The sequence below is a fragment of the Pan troglodytes genome, chromosome X (genome assembly GCF_028858775.2).
Source record: "Pan troglodytes isolate AG18354 chromosome X, NHGRI_mPanTro3-v2.0_pri, whole genome shotgun sequence".
In the NCBI taxonomy this organism is placed as follows: Eukaryota; Metazoa; Chordata; class Mammalia; order Primates; family Hominidae; genus Pan; species Pan troglodytes.
In genome coordinates, this window is record NC_072421.2 from 49,018,513 (window position 1) to 49,033,509 (window position 14,997).

General features: G+C 45.3%; 1 non-coding gene across 1 annotated transcript; it reads right to left on the reverse strand.

Annotated features, from left to right (window-relative positions):
• Nucleotides 1-488: 488 nt before the first annotated feature.
• Nucleotides 489-595, reverse strand: LOC112207154 (U6 spliceosomal RNA). Its single transcript, XR_002941620.1, has one exon. It is a non-coding gene; the product is annotated as a U6 spliceosomal RNA (small nuclear RNA).
• Nucleotides 596-14,997: the final 14,402 nt, after the last annotated feature.

The following is a 14,997-nucleotide window of genomic DNA, read 5'->3' on the forward strand; positions in this document are numbered from 1 at the left end:
ACCCACACCCCCAACACTTGTGTCATCATATCGCTGTCTCTGACTCAGTCTGTGTCATTATATTCAGTGAAAATCCAAGAAAATCTCCCGATCTCAAGATGCTTAATTTAATCACATCTGCAAGGTACCTTTTAAAAAAAAATTTTTTTTTTGAGATGGAGTCTCACTCTGTCACCCAGGTTGGAGTGCAGTGGCACCATCTCTGCTCACTGCAACCTCCACTTCCCGGGTTCAAGCGATTCTCTCTCCTGCTTCAGCCTCCCGAGTGGCTGGGATTATAGGCGTGCACCACCATGCCCATCTAATTTTTGTATTTTTTGTAGAGACAGGGTTTCACCATGTTGGCCAGGCTGGTCTCAAACTCCTGACCTCAAGTGATCCGCCCACCTCAGCCTTCCTAAGTGCTGGGAATACAAGCATGAGCCACTGCGCCTGGCCTTTCAAAAATGTTTTTAATAAACATTTTTAAAATAATTTAATCTTAAAAAAATTTTCTGGAACACTTCACGAATTTGCATGTTATCCTTGCACAGGCGCCATACTAATCTTCTGTGTATCATTCTAATTTTAGTATATGTGCTGCTGAAGCAAACACTTAAATTTTTATATATTTAGATATAAATTTTTATAGATTTAGGTGTACAAGTACAGTTATGTTACGTGGCTATCTTGTGTAGTGGTGAAGTCTGGGCTTTTAGTGTACCTACCACCGGAATAATGTACTCTGTATACAATAGGCAGTATTTCATCCCTCACCCCTTTCCCACCCTCACATCTTTTGGAGTCTCCGGTATCTATTATTCTACTCTGTATGTCCATGTGTACCCATTGTTTAGTTCCCACTTATAAGTGAGAACATGCAGTTTTTGACTTTCTGTTTCAGTCATTTTACTTAGGATAATGGCCTCCAGCTCCATCCATGCTGTTTGCAAGGTACCTTTTAGCATGTAAAGTCACATCACAGTTTCCAAAGATTAGGACATGGGCATCTTCAGGGGCCTTAAGTCAACACAACAAAACATACATGCACAAACAATGGGAGACTTCACACACTTCCAGAAAGCTCAGAGACCTGAAATGCTGGGACACACACCACAAACAGCTCACTTACCTCATCCTGAGTTATACATCTAGAAAGTGATCACACACCTCCTACCTTGAGACATACATCTAAAGAGCGAGCAGACACACACGTGTTCTGGGACATACACCCACAAACAGTTCTGGGATCTCACAAATTGGGACATACACCCACAAACAGAACAGACCTCATACCCTTGATAAGCAAGCAAAAGAGATTTTTTTTTTTCCAGACAGGGTCTCACTCTGTTACCCAGGCTGGAGTGCAGTGGCATGATAAAGACTCACTGCAGCCTCGAACTCCCGGGCTCAGGCAGATCCTCTCACCTTAGCCTCCCCAATAGCTGGGACTACAGATGCGCCACCAAGCCTGGCTAATTTTTTATTTTTTGTACAGACGGGGTCTCACTATGTTGCCCAGGCTGGTCTCAAACTCCTGGGCTCAAGTGATCCTTCTACCTCAGCCTCCCAAAGTGCTCGGATTATAGGTGTGAGCCGCCATGCCCAGCCGAGGTGTTTTTTTTTAAACTCACATACTGTAACATACACACACAAATAGATCAGAGACTTCATCTGAGAAATATAACCAAAATGGATCAGGTCTAAAATCCTGCAACAAGAACCCACAACATGTTAGCGATCTCACATCCTGGCAAATACACACTCAGAATAATTAAAAATACTTGATATCTTGGGGTACACACCCACAAAGAGATGAGAGAGCTACGATCCTGGGACATATACCTGCAAACAGATCAAAAGCCTCGACCCTGAGACATACACCAACAAAGAGCTCAGAAACCTCATACCCTGGATGTATATACACTTTAACAAATAATACGCCTTGCAACCTGATATGCATATGAGCATACAAATCAGAAATCTCATATGCTTGTAAATAATGCCAAAAGCCTAAGATATCTACCAACCTGGGATGTATATCCATAAATGGCTGAGAAAACTCACACCTGGGATATATATCCACAAATAGCCCTGGGACATCACATCCTAGGATATGTATTCGGAAACATTAGGGAACTCGCATTCTGAAAAAACTCCTTCAAGGATGTCTGACTTATCTCAACCCGGTTCATTTACCAGAAAACAGATCAGAATCTTCACACCATTAGGCATACACCTACAAAAAAAAAAAGATCAGGGATATACATCAGCAAACAGATTAGAGACCTCATAACTTAGACATGTAACCACACAGAGACCACAGGCCTCAAACCCGGCAACATATACCCATAAAGATACCAGAGACGGCCGGGCGTGGTGGCTCACGCCTGTAATCCCAGCACTTTGGGAGGCCGAGGTGGGTGGATCATTTGAGGTCAGGAGTTGAAGATCAGCCTGGCCAACATGGTGAAACCCCGCCTCTACTAAAAATGCAAAAATTAGCCAGGCATGGTGGCGGTCACCTGTAGTCCCAGCTACTTGGGAGGCTGAGGCAGGAGAATCACTAGAATCCGGGAGGTGGCGGTTGCAGTGAGCTGAGATTGTGCCACTGCACTCCAGCCTGGGTGACAGATCAAGACTGTGTCTCAAAAAAAAAAAAAAAGATATCAGAGACCTCACACTCTGAGATATACACCAACAAACAGATAAGGGAGCTCATATTATGGGATATACTCCAAAACACATCAGACACTATATATGACCAGGGATCCTAAATTCTGCAACATACACTTACAAGCACATCAGAAACCAGACATGCTATGAAAAAAAGTCAGAAATAGATCATAGATCTCATAACCTGTGACATACACCCACAAAGAGATCATAGAGCTCATATCCAGGAACAGGAACCCACATGTACCCACAAAGAGATCAGAGGATTCAGACCAAAAGATATACATTCACTACGGGCTCTTTGAAACCCCACACGCTGGACATTCACAACTAAACAGATTATATTAGGTACATCCAGAACATATATAGAAACATGTGAGAGTCCTCAAAGCTTGGTATGTATATGCATAAAGAACTAAGGCTGGGTGCGGTGGCTCACACCTGTAATCCCAGCATTTTAAAAGGGAGGCTGAGGCAGGAAGATTACTTGAGATCAGGCGCTCAAGACCAGCCTGGTCAACATGAACAAACATGCCCGTCTCTACTAACAATACAAAAATTGGCCGGGCGTGGTGGTGCATGCTTGTAATCCCAGCTACACAGGAGGCTGAGGCAGGAGAATCGCTTGAACCCAGAAGGCAGAGGCTGCAGTGAGTCGAGATCGCACCACTGCACTCCAGCCTGGGCGACAGAGCGAGACGCCATCTTAAAAAATAAATAAATAAATAAAAATTAAATTCTGCAGTATATACCACAAACAGATCAGAGACTTCACATACTGGGAAATCAACTCAGAAATGAATCAATTCTCTCAAATTGTGACATACCACCCAAAAGAGACAGGAGAGTTCATATCCTTGGGAATAAACCTGTAAAAAAAAAAATAGGGGCCTCAAATCACAGAACATACACTGTCACACAGTTGAGAGACCTCATGTTTGGAAACACACTGAGGAATAGATGAAATACCTCACACATCCTCGAAAAGATCAGACATTACATCATGGGACATACACCTGCAAACAGACTGATGATGCCAAACTGTAGGAATTAAATCCACAAACTGATCAGAGACCTAATATGCAGGGACATATAATCACAAATAGATCAGAGACCTTACATTTTTTACATGCACCCATGAAAAAGATCTCACATACCAGGATACACAATGATACAATGATAGCCACGGACCTCACACACAACAAGAAAAAGGTCATAAGCCTTATATCCTAGTAAATAAACCCCCAACCAGCTCAGGAACCTCTCACTGTGGGACATACTCCACAAACAGATAAGAGAACTCATACCTAGGTTCATACAATCACAATCATATCAGAGAACTTCTATTCTTAGCAGATACCCATGAAAGATGCTTCACATACTGATAATTACAATGACAAACACATCACAGACCTAAAATCCTGGGACATACATGCACAAACACAGATCAGATCAGTGACCTCACACACTGGGACATACATCCACAAACATGTCAGAGATCTTCTATTCTAGTAAATACATCTACAAACATGTCAGAGACCTCAACCTCACATCCTGGGACATACTTGCAGAAATAGCCCAGATACCTAAAATTTCTGCATAAACCATCCCTTAATTTGCATGTAACTAAAAGGTGGGCATAAATATGACTGCAGAACTGCCTCTGAGCTGCTACTTTGGGCATACTGCCTATGGGTAGCTCTTCTCTGCAAGGAGCAGCACATCTGCTCCTGCTATACACTGCCGCTTCAATAAAAGCTGCTATTTAACACCACCAGCTCACTCTTGAATTCCTTCCTAGGCAAAGCCAAGAACCCTCCTGGGCTAAGCCTCAACTTTGGGGCTTGCCTGTCCTGCAACCAGATGAAAGATCTCAAACTCAGTGTATCCATGAACAGATCAGAGACCTTACATACAGAGACATATGTGGGCACATGGATCAGAGACTTCTTACTTGGGAACATACATCCAGAAACAGACCAGAGACCTCATATCCTGAGAAATACACCAACAAACTGACTTTGACATACACCAATGAAAATCACATACTAGTATACAGCAACAAATGGATCAGAGACCTCACATCCTGGGAAATATACCACCAAACAAATCAGACACCTCACACCTCTGCATATATACCATCAAAGAGCTCAGAGACTTCACACCATGGGACTTACACACCCAAAAAGATCAGATACTTAAATCCTAGCTCATATAACCACAAACATACTTGAGAACTCACTCTGAGCAATCCACCCCCAAACAGATTAGAAACCTCATATCCTGGAACATATACCCACAAAAATATCAGAGACTTCATACCCTTGACACTTCACATATACAGGGACATATACAGGGATAAACAGATCTGAGACCTTACATGCACCCACTAGGAGCTCAGGGAACTCACATCCTGGGAAATATACCCACAAACATTTTGGAGACCTCATACCCAGAGATGTACACCCACAGTCATAGCAGAGACCTCATGCCCTAGGACATACACCCTCAGACAGAATAGTCCTCATATTCTCCAACACACACCAAATAAACAGATTAAAGTACTGACATCCCTAAAAAAATACAACCAGAAAAGCTCAGAAATATAACATCTAGGGAAATATAGCCACAAAAAGCTGAGACTCACACCTTGGCACATACACCCACAAAGAGATCAGAGATCTAACATTCCGGGACATAAAACCAAAAACAGATCAGAGACCTCAAACCCTTGACATGCATTCATGAAGAGAGACCTCACATCTTGTCATTGTATAATGACAAGCAGATCAGAGGCCTCATACCCTGGGATGAATACTCACAAACACATTGGAAACCTTACACCATTGGACATATACCCACAAACAGAACGGAAACCTCAAATATACTTCCAAATGGATCACAGAACTCACATCTTGGAATATATACCCACAAAAAAATCAGAAATCTCTTATTCTGGGAAATATAGACTCAAACAGATTAGAGACCCCACAACTTTGGACACACACGATCAAAGGGCTCAGATACCTTACACCCTGGTATATACACCCATGAACAGAGATCTCATATACTGTGACATAAATGTCAGGGATACTCACAAACAGTTTGGGAGCCTTACATCCTGAGATATATACTCATAAACAGTGCAGAGTACTGATTCCCTCTGCCCTCAAACTCAGAAATATCAAAGTCGGGACACAGGTTCTCAAACACATTAAAGACTTCATATCCAGGGACTCAGTGGCCCAAACAGCTGACACCTAGTGTTCTGGATGCAGACTCCAGTCACCTTGGTGATGTCTCTTCCTGGGACTTAGAAATCCATATACCCCAAAGAATAAACAGAAACAATACACCGTCCTCCAAAGAGTTCATGGATGTGAACCTGGGACACAGACTGCCAAACACCCCAGTGACCTCATACCCAGAACAGACTGCCAGAGAGCTCAGATAATTCATATTCTGGACTTGATCACGTTCTGAACATGAACAGAAAAAAACAGCCCAGAATCCCCATGCTTTGGGACATAGATTCCCAAATAATTCAGAGATCTAAAAACCTAGAGAGAGAACCTCAAAAGGTCACTTAAAAATGCGAAACATAGAATGCCCAAAAGACCCAGACATCATGGCATGGATACAGACCACGAAAAAGCTCCAAAGTCTCGAACTCCAGACAGACCATCAAAGAGCTCAGAAACACCTCTTATGAGTTATCTATTGCCACATAAAAAATAACCCCCAAATTTACCGGCTTTTGGCTGCTTGAGCATCCTCGAATGATGGCTGGCTTCTACTAGTCAGTGATCCAAGAAAAAGTACAGCAGAAGCCATAGTGCCTTTTAAATTTCCCTCTAGGTAAGTACTGCTTTGCTGCATCCCACAAATTTGGTAAGTTTTATTTTGATTTTCATTTAGTCCAAACTATTTTTTATTTCTCTTGAGACTACTTTGAGCTACTGGGGCCCTGCATCCTCCCCTAAAGTCTTTCTCTGGAGCTCATACCCTGCCTCTCACATAAATGTATAAACCCATCTCATAAGCACAGTTTTCAGAAGAGGAACAAAGTTTTTTCTCACTGTGCATCCTTGCCTCATGGTGCACAATCTATTATGCATGTTCTCAAGAGAACAACTGAAGTAAAACTGTGGATTTACTAGAGATGAAGACACAATTCTGGGGAGTGTTTACTCTTTCTTAAAACCCAACATACATTTACATTAAACAACATGTGCACATGATTCCTAAGTTCCAACTGAGACAGTCCCAAGCCCACACTGGCCCCTGGCATTTATATGGATTGCTTGCTTCCCTTCCCCCAGCCCTGAATTCTACTTTCAGAAGGGGTGTGGGATTAGGGGGAAGGGACTGAAATCAGGAGAGCGTGTGTGGACTGTGCATTGTCCTACCGATTCTTACCAGTCTTGTAAAAACCTCAGCAGCTCAAGGTTTAGATGATCCAAAACGCTAAACTCTCCTACCATCCAACCAGGACTTGGGGGTTCCAGGCTTTGAAAGAAGGTCTATCAGGCTCCAAAGTCCATGTGTTCTGGGTTATCATCAGTGTGATCAAAGCCTAAGGGGAGATGGACTCCAACATCCATCTGAGCAACGTCCATCCTGAGAGATGGGGGTCCCCACTCAGTGGCTGATGTCAGGAGACACAGAACAAACATCTCCCTACAACACAATCTCCACAAACAGTGCCAAGGGAAACTGTGCCCTCCAGAACAGAGGGCGAGATAGGTTCTGAAGGAAGTTGGTAATTTATACTTTATGGTCTAGGCCAAGCTTGTCCAACCCAAGGCCCATGGGCCACATGCAGCCCAGGACGGCTTTGAATGTGGCCCAACACAAATTCGTAAACTTTCTTAAAACATTATGAGATGTTTTGGCGATTTTTTTTTTTAGCTCATCAGCTATCGTTAGTGTTAGCTATTTTATGTGTGGCCCAAGACAATTATTCTTCCAATGTGGCCCAGGGAAGCCTGCTGGTCTAGACAAAGAGGCTAGGATTGCTGTGAATCCCGATCCTAATGTGTACTGGAGGAGTTCACAACCAATTGTGGGGTTCCTACTTCTCACCACCTTTCTTTTTCTTTTTCTTTATTTTGGAGACAGAGTCTTGGTCTGTCGCCCAGGAGTGCAGTGGTGCGATCTCGGCTCACTGCAACCTCAGCCTCCCAAGTAGTTGGGATTACAGGCATGCACCACCATACCCGGCTAATTTTTGTATTTTTAGTAGAGACGGGGTTTTGTCATGTTGGCCAGGCTGGTCTCAAACTCCTGACCTCAAGTGATCCACCCACCTTGGCCTCCCAAATGCTGGGATTATAGGCGTGAGCCACCACACCCAACCCTCACTGCCTTTCTGAACTGGCATATGGTCCAGGCAGAGGGAAAAGGAGATGTCACACATACCTCATGTCTGGATTTGGTATGTGAAAAGGTCACTAATTCCTGATATAGCACCCCGAAAGAGCTCAGAGCTTTCAAACCTTGGAACAGAAACCGTAAGACAGACCACAGACCTCACACTCTGAGACACAGACCCAAACACCTCTCAGAGAACATAAACCTCAGACAAAGACCCCCAAATTGTTCAAACGCTTCATACCCCACAGACCAGTGGTTCTCAACCAGAGGCGATTCTGCCCCGCAAAGAACATTTGGCAATATCTAAGGACATTTTGGCTGTCACAAATATGTGTTGCGGGCGTGCTACTGTCATCTGTGAGTTGAAGCCAGGGATATAGCTTGCCAGTGTCCTTTAGCCAAAGACCCCCGCCCCACCCAGGAACATACCTGTAGTGGAACAAGTTGGGATGATTACTCATTGCAGTGAGGGAGAACGCACTCCATGGGGAAGTGTGGGGTGGTCGGGTTTGATTGAGTGATTTGGGGGTAGGGTCTAAGGAAGTGGGGGCTCACTCTAGATTAGATGCTGTCAGAAAACAAGGGCAATTTTACAATTGGGTATTTCAATAAATCTTATCTATAGGGAGGGCAGACTAGAGTGAGGCTAACGCTGTCATTGGTAAGGAAGTGGCAGTCACTCATTTTAACCAAGAGAGGAGAATGTTTGGTATTTTATGGGCAACACAGTGAATCCTTATTTTTGTTTGTGCTTAAACAACATTATAAAGTGGCTGTGCTCTATTTTATTATTTTATTATTATTATTATTATTTTTTTTTTTTTTGAGACACAGTCTCGCTCCGTCACCCAGGCTGGAGTGCAGTGGCGCGATCTTGGCTCACTGCAAGCTCCGCCTCCCGGGTTCACGCCATTCTCCTGCCTCAGCCTCCCGAGTAGCTGGGACTACAGGTGCCCGCTACCACGCTCGGCTAATTTTTTGTATTTTTAGTAGAGGCGGGGTTTCACCGTGTTAGCCAGGATGGTCTCGATCTCCTGACCTCGTGATCTGCCCGCCTCGGCCTGCCAAAGTGCTGGGATTACAGGCGTAAGCCACTGCACCCGGCCTATTTTATTATTTTTTTGAGACAAGATCTCACTTTATCCCCAGGCTGTAGTGCAGTGTGGCATGATCTCGGCTCACTGCAACCTCAAATGCCTGGGTTCAAGCAATCCTCTGGCCTCAGTCCCTCAAGTAGCTGGGATTACAGGCACCCACCACCATGCCCGACTAATTTTTGTATTTTTTTGTAGAGTCGGGGTTTCACCATGTTGTCCAGGCTGGTCTCGAACTCCTGAGCTCAAGCGATCGGCCCACCTCAACCCCCCAAAGTGCTACTAGTAATACAGGCGTGAGCCACCTCATCCGGCCAAGCTCTGTCGATTTTATCATGGTCTCAGACTAACCTTACCTGACGCTGGTATTCTGTGAGATCGTTCATGTCCGTTAAGAGAATAACATGGCCTACCTATGGGGGCCAGGCCTGCTTCTGGGTGTCAGAGGCTGCTCCCTTCTTCCCTCCCTTTTTCTCTCATGCTAAACGTCTCTTATGGGTGAAATTATGTCCCCTCAAAATTCCTACGTTGAAGTCCTAAACCCCAGTACCTCAGAATGTGACCTTATTTGGAAATAGGGTTGTTGCAGATGTAATTAGTTAAGTTAGAGATCATGCTGGAGTAGAGTGGGCCCCTAATCCTGCGCCACTGGTGTCTTTATAAAAAGGGGAAATTTGGACACAAGACACACAGGGAGAATGCAAGGTAAAGATGAAAGCAGAGATGGGGTGATGCAGCAGAAACCAGGGAACAGCAAAGATTGCCAGCAGGCATGAGAAGCTAGGAAAGATGCAGGGCACACATTCCCCTCAAAGCCCCCAAAGGAACCAACCCTGCCAACACCTTGATCTCACACTTCCAGCCTCCAGAATTGTGAGACAATACATTTCTGCTGTTTAAGTTACCCAGATTGTGGTACTTTGTCATGACAGCAGCCCTAGTAAACAAATACAATAGACCCTACAATGCACAGAACAGCCCTCCATAACAAAGAATTTTCTGGTCCAAAATGTCAACAGTCCCAAGGCTGAGGAACCCTGCCCTGGATACAGAACCGAAAAGTTTTTATTGACCTCATAATCTCTGATAGAAGACAATAAAAACCAGCTGACAGTATACACATCTTTGAACATAGTCCTTCAAAGTGCTCAGAAACCTCACACCTTGAACATGGAAGCCCATACAGCCCAGAGAAGACAAGCCTAAAGAGACTACTAACAGGTCAAAGACATCATACTCTGGGACAAAGACTACCAAGATGACGAAAGACCTAGCATCTAAAAACATATACCAAATGTTCAGAGACATCACATCATGAGACACAAAACCCAAGAGAGCTCTGGGTCCAAAGAGCTCAGATATTTCACACCCTGGACACAAACCGGTGAACAACAGCTCATAAATAACTGTGTCATTCATTTCCTGATTTTAAAAATTGTACTAAGATTATATAAGTTAGCATTAGGAGAAAAAGAGTATACAAGAACTCTCTGCACTATTTTAATAATTTTTTTAAGTCTAAAATGCTTTTAAAATTTAAAAAATGTTAAAGGCTGGACGCAGTGGCTCACATCTGTAATCCCAGCACTTTCAGAGGCTGAGGTGGGTAGATCGCTTGAGCTCAGAAGTTGGAGACCGGCCTGGGCAATATGGTGAAACCCCTTCTCTACAAAAACACAAAAATTAGCCAAGGGTGGTGGTACACACCTGTATTCCCAGCTACTTGGGAGGCTGAGGTGGGAGGATTGCCTGAGCCCAGGAGGTCGATGCTGCAGTGAGCCATGATCACGCCAGTACACTCCAGCCTGGGTGACAAAGCAAGACCCTGTGTCCAAAAAATAAAATAAAATAAAAATTTTAACAAAAATGATCACAGGACGTAAAAGGGAATTTAGAAAACTTAAATAAGGCCAAGTGCAGTGGCTCATGCCTGTAATCCCAGCACTTTGGGAGGGTAAGACAGGAGTCCAGGAGTTCGTGACCAGCCTGGGCAACATGGTGAGACGTGGTCTTTACAAAAAATAAAAAAATTAGTGGAGTGTGGTGGCACATGCCTGTGGTCTCAGCTACTCAAGATCAGGAGGCTGAGGTGGGAGGACTGCTTGAGCCCAGGAGGTCGAGGCTGCAGTGAGCCATGTGCATGCCACTGTACTCAGCCTGGGCAACATAGTGAGACCCTGTCTCAAAACAAAACAAAACAAAACTTAAGATACATCTTGCCAACAAGCACAGAAAACAATGTTAAGCCCTTCTAGCAGTCACAGAAATGCCAATAAAAGAAAAATGAAAATCAATTTTAAGAAAAAAGAAAAAGGCTGAGTGTGGTGGCTCACATCTGTAATCCCAACACTTTGAGAGGCTGAGTCAGGAGTATCATTTGAGCCCAGGAGTTTGAGACCAGCCTAGGAAACAGAGGGAGACCCTGTTTTTCACGCAAAAAAAATTATTTTGGGACAGGGTCTTGCTCTGTTGCCCAGGCTGGAGTGCTGTGGTGAGATCACAGTTCACTGCAGCCTTGACCTCCTGAGTAGCTGGGGACAACAGACACGTGCCACCATACCCGGCTAATATTTTTTTTTTTGTAGAGATAGGGTTTCACCATGTTGGCCAGGCTGGTCTCGAACTCCTGGGCTCAAGGGATCCACCCACTTTGGCCTCCCAAAGTGCTGGGATTACAGGTGTGAGCCACCGTGCCCAGCCTACAAGAAAAAAAAAAAAATAGCCGGGCCAAGCATGGTGGTACGCGCCTGTGGTCCCAGCTACTCAGGAGGCTAAGGTGGGAGGATTGTTTGAGCCAGAGGTCGAGGCTGAAGTGAGCCATGATTGCACCACTGCACTCCAGCCTGGGCAACAGAGAGACCCTGCCCCTAAAAACATACAAAAAGGCCTGGGCAACATAGTAAAATCCCACCTCCACAAAAAATAAAGAAAGTTAGCCGGGTGTGGTGGCACGTGTCTGTAGTCCCAGCTACTCAGGAGGCTGAGGTGAGAGAATCACCTGAGATTGGCAAGTTGAGGCTGCAGTGAGCCGAGATCACACCATTGCACTCCAGCCTGGGTGACAGAGCAAGATCCTGTCTCAAAAATAAATAAATAAAAGTAAAGACACACAAAAAAAGAAAAGAAAAAAAAACTCTGCACATCCGGGGACAAAGATCCATAAACAGCTTAGAAACCTTGGGACATTCTGGACCAACGTAAACAGAAAAACAGAAAAGAAAAACAAAAAAAACAAGAAAGAAAAAAGAAACCAACCCTGGGACAGAGACCCACAAAGATCTCAAACACCTAAACCTCTGAGACACAGATTTTCAAACAGCAAAGAGACTTCACAGTCTTTTTATAAGTCATACCCTGAACTGAGATTCCAAAACAAATCAGACTTCACATCCTGCACACAGTCCTCCAAACTGCAGAGTGTAATAACTACCCTATGAGCTGACTTGACTTGAGAATCACTTTCTTCCTACTACCTACCTACCTCACCAGCCAAACACCTCCCCTGTCTGATGTTTAAAATCCCATCATTTAAAAGCGTACTCTTTTAAGTCTTGCCCCCCCCTTCCAAAATTCTCCTTGTAATTGCCACAAGCTCTTCAGCATCCCAGAGCGTGAAACCATGCATCTCTCTTTTAGTCACTTATGGCCCACCCCATCACACTCCTAGTCAGGCCTGGTCCTGAGGGAAGCCTCCAAATCACCCTCTTCTGGGAGATGGGGGCTGGCCTGGAGGAGGATCATGAGATCACCTTGAATCTTATCTGCTGGACTCAGACCTACAGGTAGCCTGAAAGACAAATGCCAGGGACCCTGAAGAATTTTTCTTAGTGCTGTTGTGAACGGTGAGTGGGTCCTGAAATCAATATAATGGGATGCAATAGGCATTGCTTAAAAAAAGAAAGAATAGGTAAAAGAAAATGGAAAAGATTACCCGACACACTCTGTGCCAGCCCTTGAGTACAAGCCAATAATGCCAGCTTCTTTTACAGGTGCACAAGTTGAACTTCCCAGACGGGATTCGAACCTACGATCTCCAGTAGCCAAAGCCCTGCCTCGGCAACCCTGAACGCCAACCCAGGAGCCAAAGCGCTTGCGCCGAAACAGCAGCCAATAGGAGCGCGGAGCCGAAGGACCCGGCTTGTAGCCTCTTAGTGATTCCGGAAAACCTCGGTCCCCTGGAAGAGCTTAGGTAGGCAGTCTCGCGGTGACCAATCAGAGCTCAGGGCGAGACTTTGTCCCGCCCTACGCAACTCGTCCAGGAAGCAATCGCCGCTCCGCGGCCTTCCTCCTCACCCCACCCCCGGAGTTGATTCGCATTTGTATAGCCAACCCGGCGGGAACGGATATATTAATAAAAGCTTGGTGGCGGCGGCTTCCAGACAGGTGGACGCTTTAGGCCGAAGATCGGGTCCGCCCGGCGCGGGGGTCGGTCCAGGCAGAGACATTCTCTCCTCGGTCTAGGGTGGAGGCCGATCCACTCGCGGGATGAGGAGACCTTTCATGTCTCCACTAGTACAATGGTATCTTCCGAAATACACGACCCCTCCCCTGTGGTACCTCCCATGACCGTAGTGGTATGGTCCTGGAGCTGCACAGTCTAGTCGTTAACCCTTCATTCCCACCGCTCACGCTCCCCTTGTGTGTGCGACAAGGACTCTTTCATGTCAGTGTCAAGTGAATCAATCTTCAGTTCACCGCAAAACAACTAAATGGACTCTTTCATGCCTTCCTCCTGCCCACGTTCCAGCCCTGTCTCCCCCAACCGACGTCCCCCAGAGCACTGTCCCTGCCCCATACCCTGATGTTTCGTTTGAGAGCAAAGGCCCAGGCGTCCAAACCCTTGCTGCAGAGCCACCGCCCATTAATGGGCATTCATTCCCCTGAGGCCACTGATGGAAGTCTGCCTTTGTGTGGCAGTATTTATCAAAATAAAAAGCAGACACCCCTCCTTACTGGAATGTCACCACCACGAAGGTAGGGAGGGATATGTGTATTTCTAGACCCCCAAAGTCTCTGCCTGAAACTGCCCTGCACACAGTAGGTGCTCAAAAGGGGATTTGTTGAATAAATGACTCCTTTGGCCTGGCAGTTTCACTTTTAAGTATGTGTTCTAAGGAAATAATCATACATACGTGCACAGTCCTGTGTGCACAAGAATGGAAGGAGCAAACAACTAAGGGAGAAAACGGCAAATGCTTAAAGGCGATTATACCATAGAGTACCAGCTGGCTGTGAAACAGAATGAGACCTCATTACTGGAAACATCCAGATAGCTCAGGGAGTTCACATCATTGCACACAGAGCACAAAAGAGCTCAGAGATCTCACACCGTGGGATACAGAGTCCAAAACAGTTCAGGGAACTCACGCTGAACACAGACCACAAAACAAAATTAGAGAACTCAATAATGGAACATATCTTAATAGATTCCCAGTCATTTCATAGGTCTCATCCTCGTCACAAAATCCTACAAACATTTCAGAGACCTCACCCTGGGACACAAAGGCCGAAACACCTCAGGGACGTTGCACGCTGGGAAAACAAATCCCAAACACCTTACATACCTCATATCCTGGACGCAGACTCCAAAACAGCTCGGAGACCTCACCACCTGGGATATAGATTAAATCTGGACAGAGACCACATACTCTTTTTGCAGGGTCTCATTCTGTCACCCAGGCTGGGGTGCAGTGGCGTGATCACAGCTCACCGCAACCTCCGCCTCCCCAGCTCAAGCAATCCTCCCACCTCAACCTCCCCAGTAGCTGGGACTACTGAAGCAGGCCACCACACCCGACTAATTTTTGTATTTTTTTCTAGAGACGGGGTTTCACCATGTTGCCCAGGCTGGTCTCGAATCCTAGGCTCAAGC